Source organism: Camellia sinensis, chromosome 8 (genome assembly GCF_055761805.1).
Source record: "Camellia sinensis isolate YWXY chromosome 8, ASM5576180v1, whole genome shotgun sequence".
Taxonomy (NCBI): domain Eukaryota; kingdom Viridiplantae; phylum Streptophyta; class Magnoliopsida; order Ericales; family Theaceae; genus Camellia; species Camellia sinensis.
Genome location: NC_138968.1, coordinates 86585640 through 86598519, shown reverse-complemented (window position 1 = coordinate 86598519; position 12880 = coordinate 86585640).

Sequence of the window (12880 nt, the reverse complement as noted above, 5' to 3'; positions counted from 1 at the left end):
AACTAGGATTTTGGAAGAAATTGAAGCTTTTCACAAAAATACTTTTTATTCCAACTCTTTTATTCATCATTCACCCAAAATCATAACCCAACCCAAAATGGTAAGCCCCAGAACGTCAAACCCAAACTCCCAATCTCATAACTTATCACAAAATGCATAAAAGATAAAGTTTGTATAAGGAAAATACCACAAATCTATCTATGGATGAAAGTATTGCAAAAGAACTGGAAATCCCTATCTCAAAAGAAGAAAAGATGAGAAAACCTCTAAACAGACAGCTCAACACTCAGTGCATGACCTACATATCACACATAGCATGTACTTGAAGACTTGGAACATAAACAATGCAAAACTTCAACCTTACGCCTAGCTCAAAACATTGCTAACATGTTCTTAGAGTGCTAAAATGCAAGTTCTAGATGTCCCGAGGGGTCCCATATGTAAGAAAACATGAAAAACATGACAATTGAAAACTTAATCCATGAATCAATCCTAATTTAATGATTTTTGCTTCGTAAATTTGAATATAAAACTCATCTTCAAAATAATCTCCTCAAACTCAAATTAACCAACCTCAATAGAGTCCCAAAGCTTCAAAAATAAGTAAAATAACTTCAATTGAGAGAATAATTCAAGATTCAAAACAATCTCCAAGTTTTCTGATTCGTAAATTTAACATGAAAACTCATTTTTTAAAATCATCAATAAACCTCAAATTCCTTTCATAAAATGAGTCATAAGGTTCTAAAAACATGTTAGATAATATCAATTGAAAGCTTTATTTAAGATTAAAAACAAAAACAAATTTTCAAAATCTTTCATTCGCTATTTTAAATATGATGAAACTTTCTTGAATCTTCAAATACACATGCAATTGATCTTACAAAACAAGATTGATACACAATTTCTCTCATAAAATCATGAAAAATACGTGAATACAAGGATGAAACACAAGATAGATGCATAAACTCATCAATCTCAAACCCTAGACTGCAAAATTCCATGAACTTCTCTACAAAACCCAAAACACAAGCTCTAGTATGTGAATCCATGCAAAACAAGATCAAGACACGAAAAAGATGGAGATATCTTACTTAAAGTTATTCAATTGATGAGTTCCTTGATGATTTCCTCAATTTTCCCTTCATTTCTACACTTTCCTTCTTTGATTCTTCCTTGAGCTCAATTCTCTTCTTCTCTTTTTGTTCCAGCAACTCTCTCTCTCTCTCTCTCGGCTCAATCTCTCTTTTGGCTCAATCTCCCTTTCCTTGAATGTTAAAGAATGAATAGGAGGAGTACAATGTGTTATGTATACACAGCCTTCTCTATATACCCACAGAATTTCTCAGCACACTCACACCCATATCCACACACAGTCCCAACTTCTAGACCATTTTACAAATTGATTTATGATCAAGATTAATTTAATTAAGCAACACATAGTCTTAATAAATTTTAATTAACACATAATTAAATTAATCATAACTAATCACAAGTCCCACTTAATTTAAGTCTAATTTGACTTCCTTTAGGGCACAATCAATTATATTTAATTTTATCATTATGAATCAGAATTTTAATCAAACTCCCAAAAGGTTTCAAATATCAAATTAAACTTATTTACATCATCAATTTTGGTTTTTCAAATCTTTAAGGCCTTCAATTTCAGATAAAACTCAAAATCTCCATCAATAAATTACATACTCAGATTGAACACCTCATAAATAAATTTAATTCATAATAATCTTAATTCCCAATCCTCATAACTTAATTAATTTCAATTCGGACCCAATTAATCAAATCTTTAATTTCACTAAACTGAATCAAATATTTAATTAAAATCTCATATGGTCTAATACTCAAAATTAAATCGATTCAACTCATCAAGTTCACCTTCTTAAGCCATTAGGCTTTCAATCTCTAATTCCAAAATAAATCCTTAATCAAATCATATACAAATCAGACTGAATAATTTCCATAATTTCCAAATTAAATCAGAATAATGACTAATTAAAATATGAATCTCCTTAATTAATTAAATGCCAAATATTATACTTGGTGGGGTTGCCACAGTGACGATGGTGGATTTAAAGTTTCAAGAGAATAAGAGAATGAAGAGGAGAGAAGGAGGCGACAGTGGGTGATGACAGCAGCGGTGGCTAGTGGACAGTGATGTGGGTTTGCGACAGTGGTATATCTAGATCTACAGTTAGGGTTTTGGGAGAAGAAGAAGAAGAAAAAGAAGAAGAAGAAGAAGAAGATGATGATGATGATGATGAGGAAGAGGAGAAGAGAATGGGAGCGATGGTGTTGCCTCCCTTTCTTACCAACGCTACAACTCTCCTCATTGCCGTTAGAAATCGCGAGGGTAGGGGCGGCGACGAGAGGAGAAGAAAGATAATGATAAAGGCTAGAGAGTGTAGAAGAAAAATGATGAAGGCTAGAGAAGGTAGGGGTGACGACGAGAGGAAGCGAAGCACATGAGGGAAAAGGCAACGATTGAAGGAGGTGACGGCTGGCAACAGTGGTGGTTAGGTTTATGTAAGGATTTGGGATAGAGAATTAAAGAAGCTGAGGGTAATTTAGGATTTTTTAAAAAAAAATAAAAATAATAAAAATTGATGCTGTGAAGTGAGAAGAAATCAAACAAATTGAAAATGTATATGGTGTACATTGAGAAAATGGTGTATACTAAGAGATTTGGTGGTGTATAAATAGAATTACTCTATTATATATTGTGGAAGGTAGAATTCTTCTTCACAGGGAAAGTGAGATGACATGTCCCTTCCTTTTCTTTGCCAAGAGAAACCAAAAAACGTCAATGATATCCCCAACCAAGATTGGTCAGGAGGACCCTCCGACGGTCAAGTTAGAACACTGTTTGGCCATAGGAAATTTATGTTTAAATGAGGGTTCTTAGATTATGTAACACCCCCAAAATATAATAAGAATAATCCATTCATAAGATCTATGAGCATAATGAAAATGATATACTTTTATTCATCAAAGTTTATATTACAAGAGGTGTTACATGCATTATACATTCATAAACGTTCATTCTGAATCTACAACATGTAATACAAGCTGCTGACAACAAAATAAATGCCCTATGGGCTTACATCTTTCCAAGATAGGACTTGGTTACAACAAAAGAGAGTCATAAGCTCTATACATTTAAAGCCCTAGGCTTGAATAAACATTTAAATACAAAAAAATAACAAAATAGAGCCTTCAGCTCCTAAGTCCTCCCAAGCTATGTCCTTGGAAGAAGCATATCATCTGTACTTGAAAATGGTTTCCCAAGTAGGGTGAGTCAAAGCCCAATAGAGATAAACTAACACAATTTATGAAGTTTAACTAAGATATAAGTGTCAGATAAATGTTCAATATTCATAATCAACTTATATTCTTTCCATGGCCCTTCAATATAGATAGCCATACCTCAATCCATTTCCATTTATTCATTTCAGGTTAATTTATTAACCAATTTCATTATTATCTAATCAACCAAAATGAGGCTACAACTCAATGGTTCACATTTCAATACATTCATCACTCCAACACTTCTATTTTGCCATTTTATGGAGTTCTCATCCGAGGGAATCGGCACCCATATATACACAGGATTTTGGGACTTTCACCCTGGACACTCCGGCCAACTTAATTTTAAATGGAGTCCATCCCCTATCTCCTTCCAAACAATGGAGTACATCCCCTTTCTCCTCTCAAACAATTATACATATACAATGTATTAAAACATCGTCATATACAATGACTATCCACAACACATTTTAAATGTTTCAATCATACCGTCATATTCAATGACATAATTTAAATGACAGGTTTCAATTTACCTAGTCCTCATGCAATTTCTACAACAATCATAGCTATCATCCACTGATAGCCCAAAAACAGATATTTCTAAACAGATATACAATCATATAGCAGATAATTTATCAAATTTCCATAGATGAGTGATTAATCAAATCCAACTCCACCATCCATTCACACATCTTCCCAATTTCATATTTCCCATATCAATTTCATTATTTATACAAAATAATTATTTAACACAAATTAGAGCAATTTTCTCCCTTTTCCAAATATCAACCCCAAGGCCAAACTTCACCATTTTAACCTAAGGTAACCTCATATCCAATACCCAATACTCATTTATGGAACCTAACATAGAAAACCCCTCTTTTTAATTTGAGCCCATACCCTAGTTTACCCAAATCACCCCTAAATCTCATCATTTATACAAAACAACAAATACCTATGTTAAAACTCATATTAAGGTGTAGAATGTCCCTACCTTAAGTGTAAAAGATCAAAGGAGATGAAGAAGAACCTCAAAAGTGCACAAAACCAAGTTTGGTTCTGATGAAATGGAAGCCCACAAGATGCTCCACCTTTTTCTCAAAGGAAGTAGGGTAGAGATGCTTGGATCTTGGAGTATTTGTAGAGAGAGAGAGAGAGAGAGAGAGAGAGAGGGTGCCAGATTAGGGTTTTTAGAAAAAGGAAATCAAAAAGTGATGTAAAATGACTCAGCTGCGAACTGATATACGCGACCCTCACTCGAGCGAAGGAGTTGTCGCTCGAGCGACCAAACACAACAAGTGACCTCGCTCGAGCGCAAAAATCATCAATCGAGTGTAGAATGCAAAGCTTCAGAAGTTTTACAGATGCACACGATCGCTCGAGCACAAGAAGCCTCGCTCGAGCAAAGACCTTCACATTCCTAGAAATTTTGCGTCTAGGAAAGAAGCCTGAGGACTCTCAATTTTTGCTCGAGCGTAAGAAGCCTCACTCGAGTGAAGAAGCCAAAATCTAGGCAACAACAATCTAGACCAACTAACAACCAAACCTGTTCCAAACACGTCGAACATGTTCCAAAGCTCAAATTCAAAGAGTTAAAGGAGGAAAATAAGACATGGATACAATATTAAACCACGAAACTCGAGTTCGGAATGCAACAAAGGTCGGGTTAAAATCGGGATCAGTATGGATTACCTCCAGTCTGTCTTCTTTGCTTCACCCGCTTCGCCTTTTATAATATTCTTGACTTAAATCCCATTCGTTGGATTAATGTTTGATTCGAGAATTCTGCTTGTTTCTGGGTCTAGTCAAGCAAGTGGCCATGTTGCTTTTATCTTTAATCATTGAATCACCATCTCCCAGACGGCTTAGATTGCGTTAGATGTTAGTGGGCAACTTGCCAAGTGCTATGGTTGTCCAATCAAGCTGATCGGACGACTGTGTTGTTTAGTAGACTTGACCTATGTTTTTGTATTTGCTGCTTGATATCTTCACCATTAGATGAAGATGAATCCAATGATCCTTTAACATTCTGCTGATCTCTTTGCTCCTCATACACTCAGTCATATGCCATTGTTTCGCCAGTTGTCTCTAATGGGCCCCTTAGTAATCTATCTAGGCCTTTCCTTTGGGCCACTTTATTTAATTACCTTTTGAACTTCTGCCAGCATTTTATCCCTCCACATATATTGTTTACAATGTGTAAACAAATTCACACTCAAATAGTGGCAAAGCATTCACTGTTGATATTTTCAATGATATAAATCCCAACACTGCAAATTACAAACAAAAATTCATATTTCTTGTGTGTCTACACACATCATCATTTCAAAAGAAAAAAAATATTACTTATTTTGACATATTTCTAAACAATAAAGGGAAATTTATTAAGAAAAAATCATCTTTTAAATACTTGTATAAACACCCTATTTTTGACCGCCCTCAAGACTTGAGCGCTACTGATGGTTTACTTGGTGATGAAAGTTGTGCAGTGCAAGGGTTCAAATTCTTTGACAAGAGGAGAGTCAAATCCTAACCTCACACCCCATTTTGGACCAAAGCTATGTTGACCAAAGATTTTAGACCTTAAAACCCTCTCTTTCAAAACATTTTTGAAAAAAAGTTCCCACGATGTTCCGACACTCGCATTTTGTTAAATGTCGCGCTTTTCGGTAAATCGAGCAAGGACAAAGTGGAAATGAATGAAAGACAGATGAACTCTTTTGAAAAATCTTTCAAAACATCTTGTTGGGGGTTTGGATTTGAAGAAAAGAAGAGAGGAGAGAAGAAAACAAGTTGGGGGAGAAAATGGGCATGAACCGTTAAGAGAGAGAGAGTCGAGCAGCCCTCGCTGAATCAAACCTGTTCATTTGCACACTTGGATTTAATCTATGAGGCCACCACCATTGAAAATAAGATTTCTGGGGCTTTATTTTGCACTCGAGAATCTCCTCAAGCCGAGGCCAAATGAGGGAGATATGGCTGGTTGAAGTAGGGCATCAATCTGGTTGGACCAAAACTGAGCAGTCTACACTAAAAGAGGGATATCTCTTAGCACAGTTATAATTTTGATGTGAGGCTTCCACCATTGGAAATCTTACTTCCGGGGCTTCAATTTTCACATAAGAATGACCTGAAAAGGCATCCAGATGAAGGAGTCAGGCTTGCTTCAAGTCGGGGACTAGGACTGATTTTTACTGCCGGCCTCTATGGGAGTGTGCCGGCCATGAATGGCCAATGCCGTCCAAGAGTGACCCCTACTGGCAAACAATGGTGTGCTTCCGGCCAACAATGGTAAAGGTGCCGGCCATTGATGAAAAGATCAGTTTTGGACAGATATTTCGCTCCAGCTATCTCTCTTGAGATATTTTCAGTGGAAAGCTTGTATTTTGCTATATAATGAAGCCTTGTATCTCATATTCAAGGGTTAGAAAATTTTGGAGCTTCTCACACTAAAATCCCTCTCTCTCTCTCTACAATTTTCAAAACTCAATCTCTGTCTCTCTCTCTAGAGTTCACTCTCTCTTGCCCTCTTGTGCTAGAAGGCTTGCATACAACCATCTTCAACCTATCAACCCTTTAGAAGACTTGATCACCATTGGGCTGAGGTCCCTTGGAACTTGTTTTGGGTTGCTAAAGGTGGTTTTGGTTCAAGAAAAGTGGCTGTTTGTTGGTTGTTTGCTGCTATGCTTTAAGGGTGAGTGTTTTCCCTCTTTAAGCTTATTTTTGTACACAATCTTGGCCACCTTGCATACTAATTTTGGCCTAGCTTTCAACTATGAAAACCTTTGTTTTTGAGTGTTAAAAATGGTAGTTTAAATTGTTTTTGGAGTTAAGGGTGTTTCACCCTTTTTGGTGGCTTATTTGCTAAGCTTTTTGCCTTCTTTTAAAGCCTTTGAATTCATCTTGTTTTGGCCTTAAAACCACTGAATTCCAAAGGAATTTCGGTAGTGGAAAACTTGTACCACTCTCCTCTTGTCTTGCTTGCTAGTGTTGATGGCCAACCAAATGAGCATGTGTTTTACTTCTTTGTGGCTTTGTTTAGGCTGATTTTTGTGACTTTTTAGACCTGCCATAACTCTATTTTTGGCTGTCTTGGTCACCCCTTGCATGCTTATTGCACTTGTAGTGTAAATCCTCTTTGCTAGCCTTACATGCTTGGTGTTTTGGCCCATTATTCTAGCATGTTTTGGCTCAATTCCAGCAAGTTTTCACTCATGTTTTAACATGTTTTAGCTCTATTTTGAGGCTTCTTGGTCGAATGATGCTTGTTATGCATGCATGTAGTGCAATAGCTTTGACTAGCTTTGAGTTTGAGGTATCTTGCATGCTTGTTTTGAGGTATTTGCATGTTTTGGTATCATTTGGAATGATATTTCAGAGCATATAGTATTGTTACACTTCCATGTTTTTCACTGTTTAAGTGCTTTTGAGAGTTGTACCTTTATGCCTTATTTGTGAACCATTGCATGAGCCTCATTTTCTTGCCTTTCAAGCCATCATCTCAGTCCATTTTGGCTACTGTTTTGGCCTGCATAAGGTCTATTTGGGGCTGGTGCAGCCAGTTGAGCATTGTCTTGCATGCCTCTAGTGTAATACACTTCACTGGTTTTGATGCTTAAGCCTTGCAACATGCATTACATGGGTTATTTGCATGATTTTAAGTCATTTAACATGACATTTCAGTGCTGGAACATATGTCAGTACTCCATGTTTCACTCTTTCAATGCCTTTGGAGAGTTGTGTCTTGTGCCTTAATCTTGCACTAACATGTATGCATGCTTGTCTAGTCCTTCGAGTCTCCATTTCAGCATGTTTTGCCACTGTTTTGGGTATGATATAACTTTGTTTTGAGCTGGTTTGGATGTTTGAGCATTGTGATGCATGCTTATAGTGTTATCCTCTTCACTAGCCTTGGTGTTCTTGGCCCCTTAACATGTTGTGCATGAGTGTTTGCATGATAGAGTCTTGCATGCCATCTTAACATGTCAAGATTAGCATGAGAGTTTTGCATGTCATGTTGTTTGCGTGCATTGCATTGTGTTCAACCCGGTGTTGTGTTTGAACACAAGGTGGATTAGCTCATTTCATACTTGAAGTGATAAAATGAGCCATTCTCCCTTGGTCTCCATTGCCTTTGATTTCTCATGATAAGGAGATGGTCTTGGTGTCTTGTTTGTCATGCATTTATTGAATTTGCACATGTTGGATCTTTGGCCATCATGCATCGAGATGCGTGATTGATGGTCTTGGATCCAATGATGCCCCCTCCATTGATGTTTTGAAGTGATATGGAGTGGCATGGTGCATACATACCCTTGGGAGACCCTCCATTTTCTCTATTTTGTGCTCTGCTGCAGCTTGGTGTCACAGCACACCAGTGGCCGGCACCCTTTTATTGTTGGCCGGCAGCCCTTCTTCCTTGGTCGGCAGTGTGCACTCCTGGTCGGCAAGGGGGTCGGTAGAAGCTCCTCATGGGCGGCAGGCCACTGGTGCACTCCTCAGCACTGTTTTGGTAAGATCCAGCAGCTAGTTCTCAAGGACACCCTGCAGACAGAGCCTCTAAAGAGCATTTGGAGAGCTTTTTCGGGACAAGAATCGAGCATGCATCTTCAACTTCTTCAAGGCAAAGCTGAGGCGGCCTAGTTTACACACTTTAATGCTTAGCATGAATTTGTAATTTAATTAATTCATTCATTAATTAGTTAAAGTTTTGTAATAATTAGTTATAGCTAGTTATTCAATTTGGTTGTATAATAATTAGTCTAATTAGATTATTAGATTAGTTGATTAGCTTAGCGTATTCATTCGGACCCTCCGTCGAGAGGGCACAATGTTGTAATAAGGTGCGTGTGTGTGATACATGTCTTCTAACCCCCATTTCTTTCTCCCTTTTACTTATCAGCTTTCGATGGTTAGTTTTAGGGCATGTTTCAATTAGCATCCTTATGTTAGCATGTTTGCATTCATTCGTCCATCTTGCATGCACCGGGCTCAGCACATCATACAAACTGCATTGTATTTCAATACCAATTTGAATACATGTTATCAAGTTGCATTCACATGACATCTTAGAATAGCCAAGCCTATTTTAGTTGCATTTTTGCATGTGTTGCATTAGGCATCTTAAACATAGTTAGGATCATGCATTTCTAACTAGCTTCTTTTTTGGCTCGGAGTACTAGGTAAGCTTTAACGCTTTAGCATCCTTGCATGAGTGTAAGTGTTGCCATGATAGCATGCTTGACATGAGGCTATCTACTTAATTGATATAACTGCATGAATGCCTGTGGATGAAGGCTTCATTGCTTGAATTGGAACAATTCATCGAAATGCGAATTTTAATCCCACTTGAGAGTGGCAAAATCATGTTTTCCTAAGCCCACTTGAGGGTGGCAAAACCGAGACTTAGCCTACTTGCGAGTAGTAAACCATTTTCAAAAACAAATATGAGATGTTTTGTTCCAACTTGAGTGATTTAGTCTATACTTGTATGCTGTGCGCATCACATAGTAAGCTAGCTAATAAATCAAAATAAGAACACATGTGTTTTCAAAAACAACATATCATGTTAGTAAAGGCCGATCTTTGATCGGGTGAGCGGGGGTGCTCATTGCATGACCTTCCCCTCTCGTACCCAAGTTCCCGAGTCGAGGCAACTTTGGTGATGACGGACACATGCCCTTAGGCACGAGTCAGGGTTTCCTAAATTTTCCAAAAACAAAATATTTAGGTGGCGACCCTGAAATCTGGCAAAGCAGTCTATGTTTTGCACTTTTTGTTTAAAATCGATTTTCCAAAACGATTTGCCAGATTTGGACTCTTTGGTGATTTATCAGTCTCACATTGCACTTCGTGAGATTAGATTCAGAACCGTGACAGGAGTCCGAACTGTAGTAGCTAGAACTACAATTCGCGCCCTCGAGCGTGGAGCGGAGTTTCGGGCGGTCTACAACTTGTATTCTAATTAGTTCATAAAACATCCTTATATTTTAATAAATCTTATTATTTTGGACTTTTAATACACTAAATCCTAATTATCATATTTAAGGTATTTTATAAATAATTCTATCTTTACAAATATTTTTTGAACTCTTACCAATTTGGCTATGTGAATATTTACATTAAATAAATTTGATACTATGAATGTTCACGTTGACAATGTGAATATTCAAATTGACAGTGTGAATGTTCAAATTATAAAATATTCACACTATCAATGTGAACATTAATGCGTGCTTTACCTTATTATTATTAGGAGTATTTTGGTAATTATGTCACCCATGCAATTTATTGATTTAAGAAAATAATTTAGATCAAGTGAAATATAAATAAATGAAAAGGAATTTATGAATAAATGCAATAAAGAAAAATTTTATACATGATAACATGTCAAAACAATTGGTGAATAAATGCAATAATTTATACATCATAACTTGTCAAAACAGTTAGTGAGAATAATATGTTAATAACGTAGTAGTGTTGGACATTTTGCACAATCAAAATATGTTAAAAAAGTTTCTCTATAAAATGGAGGAAGTTTAAGGTGTTTAAGTATTTGACTCATGTTTAAATGTTCAAAAAAAAGTATAAACTTACTTTTTCAAGTTACTAAATTATTAGCAAGTTATGTGTGTGATGAATAATATCTGAGACGATTATGTAAGTCACTATTATGAATTAACCACAAGTGGATTGTCCACTAGAGACAACTTACTTTCTAAATAAAAACATAAAGGGATCTATAATATATATATATATATTTCTTTTTCTCATGTTAGTTGATTTTTTCGTAGTTGATTAGAAAGTTAGATAATTACTAATAACCATTTTGTATAATGTTGCATCTTTGTCAAACCCTAGACAAAAGTAACCGAGTTTGAATGCGAATGCATTAAAGAAGTAAACTAATTAGTTTGGGTAAATTATATTGTATCATTAATTTTTGTAATTTAAAGTATTACTTTAATCTATATAGTTTTTAATTTGAATAATTTTTTTCTTACATTTTTAATTTTATTGCAATGTGGTCCCTACGTCACTTACCACTAAAATTTAAAACGGAAAATGACTTTGTATAAAATTCGAGGAACTGAAGTAAAATTCAAAACGAATTATAGGGATATATTCATTACACAGGTGGGTTTTATAATTTGTTTGGCGCCCTTAAGTTTGCATGTGGTTTTTGCTGTTCAAAATCTTGACAATGTATGACAGAGGGAACACATTACAAGACCAAATAGTTCAAATTAAAATTACAAGAATCAAAGTGAAATTTTTGCTCAAACTAGAAGGACTAATAATGTAATTTGCATAATTAGTTTTGATGATCTCATAGCATACGTGTTCTTTTGTGTTTGCTTGAATGGATATGGGTTGATGTTGTCATCCCGAATGACCAAATAATAAGGGGCACTTATCAATAAATCCCATACACAAAGTTCAAAATTCATTTAATTTCAAAACAAAATACTTACACCAATTAGTCCTATATATTTTTAATTGTTACCAAAAACTCTTTATTTTTATTTTTATTTTTATTTTTATAACTTAAAAAATGCTACTACATCCAATGACTTCCGTCAGACTCACCGAAGACTCGTTAGAATATTCAACATCACTGGAAAGTTTGCCGGAGTGTTTTGAGCATCGTCGGAAGTTCGCCGGAGTGTTCTGAGCATCGTCGGAAGTTCGCCAGAGTGTTCTGAGCATCGTCAGAAGTTCGCCGGAGTGTTTTGAGCGTCACTGAAAAATGTCAAGAATATCATCGGAGACTCATCGGAATATTCAGAATATTGCCCGAAAAAAAAAGAATAAATGGAGAAATTATGATTAAAAAAACATAACAACAACAAACATCAATGGGAAAAAGTATATATTGTTTTTCAATTTTTGTAGGGTTTAAACAAATAATCCGTAATATTGATCAAACTAAAAAGTAAGCTTTGAAACTATAAAATGTTACAGTTTCAAAGCATTATTCCATTAAGCTGGAAAACATGTTATGCAACTGTAAAATTTTACAGTTCTAAAGAATGTTATGAAATTGTAAAATTTTGTAATTTTAAAGTATGATTCATTTCAGCACCAAAAAGCTAAAACTGTAAAATTTTATTGTTTTTCACCGCCTGTAACTAAAACTTAAAAACAACTTATTCAGAATTTGAAATTTTTCTCCATTAAAATAGAAAAATGGACGTGTGTAACGGAGAAAAGGTAGAAAAATTGAGAAATCAAAGGAAAGAATAAATATAGAAAGAATATTGTATTCTAGCAACCATTTTTTATTTAGATCTAGTTGGATCTCATGTAAATCTACTCAAATCTGATGTACATCTCATTTTCTTCGTCGTCGGTGAGGATGAAGTCACGAGTTGATGTCAGTGGTTGGTGGTTCCTGGTGAACCCTAATCAATGGTGGTCGTTAGTCACCAGTGACTATATATTAGAAAGAGAAAGAGAATAAGGAAGGTGTGATCATCGGTCGTCGGATATGATAAAGAGAAAGAGAGGAAAACGCAAAAAGTAGAGAGAGAAAAACGTAAAGAATGAGACAAGAAGG